Source organism: Armigeres subalbatus, chromosome 1, assembly GCF_024139115.2.
Source record: "Armigeres subalbatus isolate Guangzhou_Male chromosome 1, GZ_Asu_2, whole genome shotgun sequence".
Taxonomy (NCBI): Eukaryota; Metazoa; Arthropoda; class Insecta; order Diptera; family Culicidae; genus Armigeres; species Armigeres subalbatus.
Window position 1 is genome coordinate 296088193 of NC_085139.1, and position 12461 is coordinate 296100653.

Genomic DNA, 12461 nt, shown 5'->3' on the forward strand with positions numbered 1-12461 from the left:
ACCAAACCAAACCAATCCAAACCAATCCAAACCAATCCAAACCAAACCAATCCAACCAACCCAAACACAATCCAAACCAATTTAAACCAATTCAAACCAAACCAAACCCAATCCAAATCCACATCCAATCCAAATTCAAATTTGATCAAAATCCAATCCAAATCCAACTCAAATAAAAAATCAATCCAAATTCAATCCAAATCCAATCCAAATCTAATCTAAATCCAATCCAAATCCAATTCAAATGCAAACCAAATCAAATCAAAATCGAACCAAAGTCCAATCCAAAATCCAATCCAAATCCAATCAAATCATATCCAAATCCGATCCGAATCCAAATCGAAATCCGAATCCAAATCCAATCCAAATCCAATCCTAATCCAATCCATACCCAAATCCAAATCCAATCCAAATCAAATCCAAATCCAATCCAAATCAAATCTAAACCAAATCCAATCCAAATCCACATACAATCCAAATCCAATCAAAATCCAATCCAAATCCAGTCCAAATCCAATCCATATCCAATACAAATCCAATCCAAATCAAATTCAAATCTAATTCAAATCCAAATCCAATCCAAATCCAATCCAAACCAATCAAAACCAACTCAAAGCCAATCCAAACCAATCCAAACCAATTCAAACCAATTTGATTCCAATCTAATCCAAACCAAACCCAATCCAAACCAATCAAAATCCAATCCAAACCAGTCCAAACCAATCCATATCCAATACAAACCAATCCAAATCAAACCAAACCAATTCAAACCAATCCAAACCAATCCAAACCAATCCAAATCTTTATCCAAATCCAATCCGAATCCAATCCAAACACAATCCAAACCAATCCAAATCCAATCCAAACCAATCCAAACCAATCCAAATTCAATCCAAACCAATCCAAATCCAATCAAACCAATCCAAACCAATCCAAACCAAATTCAATCTAAACCAATCCAAATCCAATCCAAACCAAACCAATCCAAACCAACCCAAACACAATCCAAACCAATTTAAACCAATTCAAACCAAACCAAACCCAATCCAAACCACAACCCATCCAAACCAAACCTGATCAAAACCAATCCAAATCCAACCCAAACAAAAAATCAATCCAAATTCAATCCAAACCAATCCAAATCTAATCTAAACCAATCCAAACCAATTCAAATGCAAATCAAATCCAAATCGAACCAAAGTCCAATCCAAATCCATTCCAAATCCAATCCAAATCAAATCAAATCATATCCAAATCCGATCCGAATCCAAATCGAAATCCGAATCCAAATCCAATCCTAATCCAATCCAAACCCAAATCCAAATCCAATCCAAATCAAATCCAAATCCAATCCAAATCAAACTTAAACCAAACCCAATCAAAAATCAATACAAATCCAATCAAAATCAAATTCAAATTCAATCCTAATCCAATTCAAATGCAATCCAAATCCAATCCAAAATCCAATCCAAATCCAATCAAATCATATCCAAATCCGATCCGAATCCAAATCGAAATCCGAATCCAAATCCAATCCTAATCCAATCCAAACCCAAATCCAAATCCAATCCAAATCAAATCCAAATCCAATCCAAATCAAATCTAAACCAAACCCAATCCAAATCCACATACAATCCAAATCCAATCAAAATCCAATCCAAATCCAGTCCAAATCCAATCCATATCAAATTCAAATCCAATTCAAATCCAAATCAAATCCAAATCCAATCCAAATCAAATTCAAATCCAATTCAAATCCAAATCCAATCCAAATCCAATCAAAATCCAATTCAAATCCAATCCAAATCCAAATCCAATTCAAATCCAATTTGATTCCAATTCTAATCCAAACCAAACCCAATCCAAATCCAATCAAAATCCAATCCAACCCAGTCCAAATCCAATCCATATCCAATACAAACCAATCCAAATCAAACCAAACCAATTCAAATGCAATCCAAACCAATCCAAACCAATCCAAACCAATCCAAACCAATCCAAACCAATCCAAATACAACACAAACCAATCCAAACCAATCCAAACCAATTCAAACCAATTTGATTCCAATTCCAATCCAAACAAACCCAATCCAAACCACATCCAATCCTAATCCAAACCTGATCAAAATCCAAACCAATCCGAATCCAACCCAAACCAAAATCAATCCAAACCAATCCACATCTAATCCAAACCAATCCAAACCAATCCAAACCAATCCAAATCCAATCCAAACCAATTCAAACCAATCCAAACCAATCCAAACCAATCCAAACCAATCCAAACCAATCCAACCAATTCAAACCAATTTGATTCCAATTCAAACCAATTTGATTCCAATTCCAATCCAAACCAAACCCAATCCAAACCACATCCAATCCTAATCCAAATTTGATCAAACCAATCCAAACCAATCCATTCCAACTCAAATCCAAAATCAATCCAAACCAATCAACATCCAATCCAAACCAATCCAAACCAATCCAAACCAATCCAAACCAATTCAAACCAATTTGATTCCAATTCTAATCCAAACCAAACCCAATCCAACCACATCCAATCCTAATCCAAATTTGATCAAAACCAATCCAAACCAATCCGAACCAAAATCAATCCAAATTCAATCCACATCCAATCCAAACCAATCCAAACCAATCCAAACCAATCCAAATGCAATCCCTAATCCAACACAAACCAATTCCAACCAAATTAAACCGAAACCAAACCCAATCCAAACCACATCCAATCCAAACCAATTCAAACCAATCCAAACCAATCCAAACCACATCCAATCCAAACCAATCCAAACCAACCAAACGCAAACCAAAATCAAACCCAACCAATCCCAATCCAATCAAACCAATCCAAACCAATCCAAACCAATCCAAACTAATCCAAACCAATCCAAACCAATCCAAACCAAACCAATCCAAACCAATCCAAACCAATCCAAACCAATCCAAACCAACCAAACCAATCCAAACCAATCCAAACCAAACCAAACCAATCCAAACCAATCCAAACCAAACCAATCCAAACCAATCCAAATCCAATCCAAACCAAACCAACCAAACCAATCCAAACCAATCCAAACCAAACCAAACCAAACCAATCCAAACCAATCCAAACCAAACCAATCCAAACCAATCCAAACCAATCCAACCAAACCAATCCAAACCAATCCAAACCAATCCAAACCAATCCAAACCAATCCAAACCAATCCAAACCAATCCAAACCAATCCAAACCAATCCAACCAAACAAAATCCAATCCAAACCAAACACAATCCGAATCCAATCCAAATCAAATTTAAACCAATTCAAATCTAATCAAATTCCAATCCAAACCAATTTAAACCAATCAAAGTTCAAGCCAACCAAACCAATCCAACCAATCCAAACCAATTCAAATTCAATCAAAGTTCAAGCCAAATTCGAATCCAATCCAAATCCAAACCAAATTCAAATCCAACCCGAATCCAATCAAAGTCTAAATAAAAATACAATCCAAATCCGATCCAAATCCAATCCAAATCCAAACCAATCCAAACCAATCCATACCCAAATCCAAACCAATCCAAATCAAACCAAACCAATCCAAATCAAATCTAAACCAAATCCAATCCAAATCCACATACAATCCAAATCCAATCAAAATCCAATCCAAATCCAGTCCAAATCCAATCCATATCCAATACAAATCCAATCCAAATCAAATTCAAATCTAATTCAAATCCAAATCCAATCCAAATCCAATCCAAATCCAATCAAAATCCAATTCAAAGCCAATCCAAATCCAATCCAAATCCAATTCAAATCCAATTTGATTCCAATTCTAATCCAAACCAAACCCAATCCAAATCCAATCAAAATCCAATCCAAATACAATCCAAATCCAATCCAAATCCAATCCAAATCCAATCCAAATTCAATCCAAATCCAATCCAAATCCAATCAAAATCCAATCCAAATCCAATCCAAATCCAAATTCAATCTAAATCCAATCCAAATCCAATCCAAATCCAAATTCAATCCAAATCCAACCCAAATACAATCCAAATCCAATTTAAATCCAATTCAAATCCAAACCAAACCCAATCCAAATCCACATCCAATCCAAATTCAAATTTGATCAAACCAACCAAACCAACCCAAACAAAAATCAATCCAAACCAATCCAAACCAATCCAAATCTAATCTAAACCAATCCAAATCCAATCCAAATGCAAACCAAATCAAACCAAATCGAACCAAAGTCCAATCCAAACCATTCCAAATCCAATCCAAATCAAATCAAATCATATCCAAATCCGATCCGAATCCAAATCGAAACCGAATCCAAACCAATCCTAATCCAATCCAAACCCAAACCAAACCAATCCAAATCAAATCCAAATCCAATCCAAATCAAACTTAAACCAAACCCAATCAAAAATCAACACAAACCAATCAAAATCAAATTCAAACCAATCCTAATCCAACTAAACGCAATCCAAATCCAATCCAAAATCCAATCCAAATCCAATCAAATCATATCCAAATCCGATCCGAATCCAAATCGAAATCCGAATCCAAATCCAATCCTAATCCAATCCAAACCCAAATCCAAATCCAATCCAAATCAAATCCAAATCCAATCCAAATCAAATCTAAACCAAACCCAATCCAAATCCACATACAATCCAAATCCAATCAAAATCCAATCCAAATCCAGTCCAAATCCAATCCATATCAAACCAAACCAACCAAACCAAATCAAACCAAACCAATCCAAATCAAACCAAACCAATCCAAACCAAACCAATCCAAACCAATCAAACCAATCCAACCAAACCAATCCAACCAAACCAATTCAAACCAATTTGATTCCAATTCTAATCCAAACCAAACCCAATCCAAATCCAATCAAACCAATCCAACCCAGTCCAAACCAATCCATATCCAATACAAACCAATCCAAATCAAAACCAAACCAATTCAAATGCAATCCAAACCAATCCAAACCAATCCAAACCAATCCAAACCAATCCAAATCCAATCCAAATACAATCCAAATCCAATCCAAATCCAATTCAAATCCAATTTGATTCCAATTCAAATCCAATTTGATTCCAATTCTAATCCAAACCAAACCCAATCCAAATCCACATCCAATCCTAATCCAAATTTGATCAAAATCCAATCCAAATCCAATCCATTCCAACTCAAATCCAAAATCAATCCAAATCCAATCCACATCCAATCCAAATCCAATCCAAATCCAATCCAAATCCAATCCAAATCCAATTCAAATCCAATTTGATTCCAATTCTAATCCAAACCAAACCCAATCCAAATCCACATCCAATCCTAATCCAAATTTGATCAAAATCCAATCCAAATCCAATCCATTCCAACTCAAATCCAAAATCAATCCAAATCCAATCCACATCCAATCCAAATCCAATCCAAATCCAATCCAAATCCAATCCATATCAAATTCAAATCCAATTCAAATCCAAATCAAATCCAAATCCAATCCAAATCAAATTCAAATCCAATTCAAATCCAAATCCAATCCAAATCCAATCAAAATCCAATTCAAATCCAATCCAAATCCAAATCCAATTCAAATCCAATTTGATTCCAATTCTAATCCAAACCAAACCCAATCCAAATCCAATCAAAATCCAATCCAACTCCAGTCCAAATCCAATCCATATCCAATACAAATCCAATCCAAATCAAATTCAAATCCAATTCAAATGCAATCCAAATCCAATCCAAATCCAATCCAAATCCAATCCAAATCCAATCCAAATCCAATCCAAATCCAATCCAAATCCAATCCAAATCCAATTCAAATCCAATTTGATTCCAATTCAAATCCAATTTGATTCCAATTCTAATCCAAACCAAACCCAATCCAAATCCACATCCAATCCTAATCCAAATTTGATCAAAATCCAATCCAAATCCAATCCATTCCAACTCAAATCCAAAATCAATCCAAATCCAATCAACATCCAATCCAAATCCAATCCAAATCCAATCCAAATCCAATCCAAATCCAATTCAAATCCAATTTGATTCCAATTCTAATCCAAACCAAACCCAATCCAAATCCACATCCAATCCTAATCCAAATTTGATCAAAATCCAATCCAAATCCAATCCGAATCCAAAATCAATCCAAATTCAATCCACATCCAATCCAAATCCAATCCAAATCCAATCCAAATCCAATCCAAATCCAATCCCAATCCAACACAAACCAACCAATCCAATCCAAATTAAACCGAAACCAAACCCAATCCAAACCATATCCAATCCAAACCAATTCAAACCAATCCAAACCAATCCAAACCACATCCAATCCAAACCAATCCAAACCAACCAAATGCAAACCAAAATCAAACCCAAACCAAACCCAATCCAACCAAACCAATCCAAACCAATCCAAACCAATCCAAATCTAATCCAACCAATCCAAACCAATCCAAACCAAACCAATCCAAACCAATCCAAATCCAATCCAAACCAATCCAAACCAATCCAAACCAATCCAAACCAATCCAAACCAAACCAAACCAATCCAAACTAATCCAAACCAAACCAATCCAAACCAATCCAAATCTAATCCAAACCAAACCAATCCAAACCAATCCAAACCAATCCAAACCAAACCAAAACCAAACCAATCCAAACCAATCCAAACCAAACCAATCCAAACCAATCCAAACCAATCCAAACCAAACCAATCCAAACCAATCCAAACCAATCCAAACCAATCCAAACCAATCCAAACCAATCCAAACCAATCCAAACCAATCCAAATCCAAACAAAACCAATCCAAACCAAACACAATCCGAATCCAATCCAAATCAAATTTAAATCCAATTCAAATCTAATCAAATTCCAATCCAAATCCAATTTAAATTCAATCAAAGTTCAAGCCAAATCCAAATTCAATCCAAATCCAATCCAAATCCAATTCAAATTCAATCAAAGTTCAAGCCAAATTCGAATCCAATCCAAATCCAAACCAAATTCAAATCCAACCCGAATCCAATCAAAGTCTAAATAAAAACACAATCCAAATCCAATCCAAATACTATCCGAATCTAAATCCAATCCAAATCCAATCCATACCCAAATCCAAATCCAATCCAAATCAAATCCAAATCCAATCCAAATCAAATCTAAACCAAATCCAATCCAAATCCACATACAATCCAAATCCAATCAAAATCCAATCCAAATCCAGTCCAAATCCAATCCATATCCAATACAAATCCAATCCAAATCAAATTCAAATCTAATTCAAATCCAAATCCAATCCAAATCCAATCCAAATCCAATCAAAATCCAATTCAAAGCCAATCCAAATCCAATCCAAATCCAATTTGATTCCAATTCTAATCCAAACCAAACCCAATCCAAATCCAATCAAAATCCAATCCAAATACAATCCAAATCCAATCCAAATCCAATCCAAATCCAATCCAAATCCAATCCAAATTCAATCCAAATCCAATCCAAATCCAATCAAAATCCAATCCAAATCCAATCCAAATCCAAATTCAATCTAAATCCAATCCAAATCCAATCCAAATCCAAATTCAATCCAAATCCAACCCAAATACAATCCAAATCCAATTTAAATCCAATTCAAATCCAAACCAAACCCAATCCAAATCCACATCCAATCCAAATTCAAATTTGATCAAAATCCAATCCAAATCCAACTCAAATAAAAAATCAATCCAAATTCAATCCAAATCCAATCCAAATCTAATCTAAATCCAATCCAAATCCAATTCAAATGCAAACCAAATCAAATCCAAATCGAACCAAAGTCCAATCCAAATCCATTCCAAATCCAATCCAAATCAAATCAAATCATATCCAAATCCGATCCGAATCCAAATCGAAATCCGAATCCAAATCCAATCCTAATCCAATCCAAACCCAAATCCAAATCCAATCCAAATCAAATCCAAATCCAATCCAAATCAAACTTAAACCAAACCCAATCAAAAATCAATACAAATCCAATCAAAATCAAACCAAACCAATCCTAATCCAATCCAAATGCAATCCAAATCCAATCCAAAATCCAATCCAAATCCAATCAAATCATATCCAAATCCGATCCGAATCCAAATCGAAATCCGAATCCAAATCCAATCCTAATCCAATCCAAACCCAAATCCAAATCCAATCCAAATCAAATCCAAACCAATCCAAATCAAATCTAAACCAAACCCAATCCAAACCACATACAATCCAAACCAATCAAAACCAATCCAAACCAGTCCAAACCAATCCATATCAACCAAACCAATTCAAACCAAATCAAATCCAAACCAATCCAAATCAAATTCAAACCAATTCAAACCAAACCAATCCAAACCAATCAAAATCCAATTCAAACCAATCCAAACCAAACCAATTCAAATCCAATTTGATTCCAATTCTAATCCAAACCAAACCCAATCCAAATCCAATCAAAATCCAATCCAACTCCAGTCCAAATCCAATCCATATCCAATACAAATCCAATCCAAATCAAATTCAAATCCAATTCAAATGCAATCCAAATCCAATCCAAATCCAATCCAAATCCAATCCAAATCCAATCCAAATCCAATCCAAATACAATACAAATCCAATCCAAATCCAATCCAAATCCAATTCAAATCCAATTTGATTCCAATTCCAATCCAAACAAACCCAATCCAAATCCACATCCAATCCTAATCCAAATTTGATCAAAATCCAAATCCAATCCGAATCCAACTCAAATCCAAAATCAATCCAAATCCAATCCACATCTAATCCAAATCCAATCCAAATCCAATCCAAATCCAATCCAAATCCAATCCAAATCCAATCCAAATCCAATTCAAATCCAATCCAAATCCAATCCAAATCCAATCCAAATCCAATCCAAATCCAATCCAAATCCAATTCAAATCCAATTTGATTCCAATTCAAATCCAATTTGATTCCAATTCTAATCCAAACCAAACCCAATCCAAATCCACATCCAATCCTAATCCAAATTTGATCAAAATCCAATCCAAATCCAATCCATTCCAACTCAAATCCAAAATCAATCCAAATCCAATCCACATCCAATCCAAATCCAATCCAAATCCAATCCAAATCCAATTCAAATCCAATTTGATTCCAATTCTAATCCAAACCAAACCCAATCCAAATCCACATCCAATCCTAATCCAAATTTGATCAAAATCCAATCCAAATCCAATCCGAATCCAAAATCAATCCAAATTCAATCCACATCCAATCCAAATCCAATCCAAATCCAATCCAAATCCAATCCAAATGCAATCCTAATCCAATACAAATCCAATTCCAATCCAAATTAAATCGAAACCAAACCCAATCCAAATCCATATCCAATCCAAATCCAATTCAAATCCAATCCAAATCCAATCCAAATCCACATCCAATCCAAATCCAATCCAAATCCAATTCAAATGCAAACCAAAATCAAACTCAAATTCAATCCTAATCCAATTCAAATTCAATCCAAATCCAATCCAAATCCAATCCAAATCTAATCTAAATCCAATCCAAATCCAATCCAAATCCAAATCCAATCCAAATCCAATCCAAATCCAATCCAAATCCAATCCAAATCCAACCAAACCAATCCAAACCAATCCAAACCAAACCAAACCAATCCAAATCTAATCCAAACCAAACCAATCCAAACCAATCCAAATCTAATCCAAACCAAACCAATCCAAACCAATCCAAACCAATCCAAACCAAACCAAACCAAACCAATCCAAACCAATCCAAACCAAACCAATCCAAACCAATCCAAATCCAATCCAATCCAAATCCAATCCAAATCCAATCCAAATCCAATCCAAATCCAATCCAAATCCAATCCAAATCCAATCCAAATCCAATCCAAATCCAAATAAAATCCAATCCAAATCCAAATACAATCCGAATCCAATCCAAATCAAATTTAAATCCAATTCAAATCTAATCAAATTCCAATCCAAATCCAATTTAAATTCAATCAAAGTTCAAGCCAAATCCAAATTCAATCCAAATCCAATCCAAATCCAATTCAAATTCAATCAAAGTTCAAGCCAAATTCGAATCCAATCCAAATCCAAACCAAATTCAAATCCAACCCGAATCCAATCAAAGTCTAAATAAAAAACCAATCCAAATCCAATCCAAATACTATCCGAATCTAAATCCAATCCAAATCCAAATCCAATCCAAATACAATCCGAATCCAATCCAAATCCAATCAAAATCCAATTCAAATCTAACCCAAATCCAATCCAAAACCAATCCAAATCCAATTCAAATCCTATCCAAGCTCAAGCCAAATCCAAATTCAATCCAAATCCAATCCAAATCAAATTCAAATCCAATCCAAATCCAATCCAAGTCCAATCCAAATACAATCCAAATCCAAACCAAATACAAATCCAATCAAAATCAAAATCCAAATCGAATCCAAATCCGATCCAAATCCAATCCAAATCCAAACCAAATACAAATCCAATCCGAATCCAATCAAAATCTATATCTAAATCCAATCCAAATCCAATCCAAATCCGATCCAATTCCAATCAAAACACAACCCAAATACAATGCAAATCCGATCCAATCCAATCCAAATCTAATCCAAATCCAATCCAAATCTAATCCAAATCCAATCCAAATTCAAATCCAAATAAAAAAAAATCCAAATCAAATCCAATCCAACTCCATTACAAAACAAATTCAAAATCGATCCAGATCCAATCCAAATCCAATCCAAATCAAATCAAAATCCAATCCAATCCAAATAAAATCAAAATTCAATCCAAATCCAATCCAAATCCAATCCAAATCCAATCCAAATCCAATCCAAATCCAATCCAAATCCAATCCAAATCCAATCCAAATCCATTCCAAATCCAAATAAAATCCAATCCAAATCCAAATACAATCCGAATCCAATCCAAATCCAATTTAAATCCAATTCAAATCTAATCCAAATCCAATCCAAATCCAATTCAAATTCAATCAAAGTTCAAGCCAAATCCAAATTCAATCCGAATCAAATTCAAATCCAATCCAAATCCAAACCAAACCCGAATCCAATCAAAGTCTAAATAAAAAACCAATCCAAATTCAATCCAAATCCAATCCAAAACCAATCCAAATCCAATTCAAATCCAATCCAAGCTCAAGCCAAATCCAAATTCAATCCAAATCCAATCCAAATCAAATTCAAATCCATTCCAAGTCCAATCCAAATCCAATCCAAATCCAAACCAAATACAAATCCAATCCGAATCCAATCAAAATCTAAATCCAAATTGTAACCTGCGAGTTACAATTAACCCGTTTCGTTTAGTCTTGTCGCTGAGTGTATTTTGGGTAGTTTGGTGTCGTTTTAACTGGCTACCCATTATGCTTTTGTTTTATTTTGATATGGCAACATACACCACCACTGTGGATTGTGAATATTTTAATTTGTTTGTTTTTGAATTAAATTTTGTTCACATTGTTTTGTATAGGGTTTTGTTTTGTTGAATTTAAATTATAGTGCTTGTTTAAATAAGTTTTTAAATAAAGTTAGCGCCAGAGCTCCTCCCGTAGGCCTAAAAGCGGCGCTCAAACATAAGCAGCATAACAGCCGAGCACGGTGGCAGGAGCGATGGCGATGATTTGTTTTGGGCTGGTCGATGACGTGAAAAGAGGAGAGTTACGAACCGCGAAGACGATCGCACGCGTTTTGACAACCCGCTAGTTTTGACTCGGAGTTTTGGTGCCGGATATCCATCCGTGGTGCGCGTTTAGCTGGCTAACTAAGTCCCAGCATAGTCGGGAGTGGAAAAGTGGTTCCCCCGAGAAGTGCCGGTTCGGGAACGAAGAAAAGTGCTGTGTTAGTGCAGTGCATTAGGGTGTAGGATCGCCGCCATACTGGGAAGCTCATCGTAAAGGAGTGTTTCGCTTCCCAGCGGTAAAGTCAAAGATCCCCAAAACACCCGCCGTTCTCACTGTGGGGGCTCAGTCAATAGAGTTCCTCGCCCTCACAGTTAACAGCCAAAGAGAGCGAAGACAGGTGCGTACAAAGGGGCGTACCACCTGTAGTAGTGAACTGCGGTCACTACTTGGACCGTCTACGGCGAATAGGCAGGTTCGGTGATTTTACACCAGCGTCGCTAGGGGGGATCCGACAAAAGAGCTTGCTCTTCCCCCTAGCTAAAAGTAAAGGACGGCTGCCGTGGCAGTCTGTAAAGCCCGAGAGTGAGAAAGTGAAGAAGGAGAAGAAGAAGAAGAAGGAAGAGCGAAGAAGAAGAAGAACCGAAGAAGAAAGGACGGAAGAAGAAAGCGAGAGACCAGTTTGCCTGCTGCTGCTGTATTGCTGTCGACGAAGGGGCCCCCAACGAGAGCAGTGAGTCGACCAGTGCCGTAGCGAGGGGGAGC

General features: G+C 35.8%; 1 protein-coding gene across 2 annotated transcripts in view; it reads right to left on the minus strand.

Moving 5' to 3' along the window:
• LOC134207766 (cytosolic purine 5'-nucleotidase) overlaps positions 1-12461 on the minus strand; it is a 158524-nt gene that overhangs the window by 89344 nt on the left and 56719 nt on the right. The window lies entirely within an intron of this gene.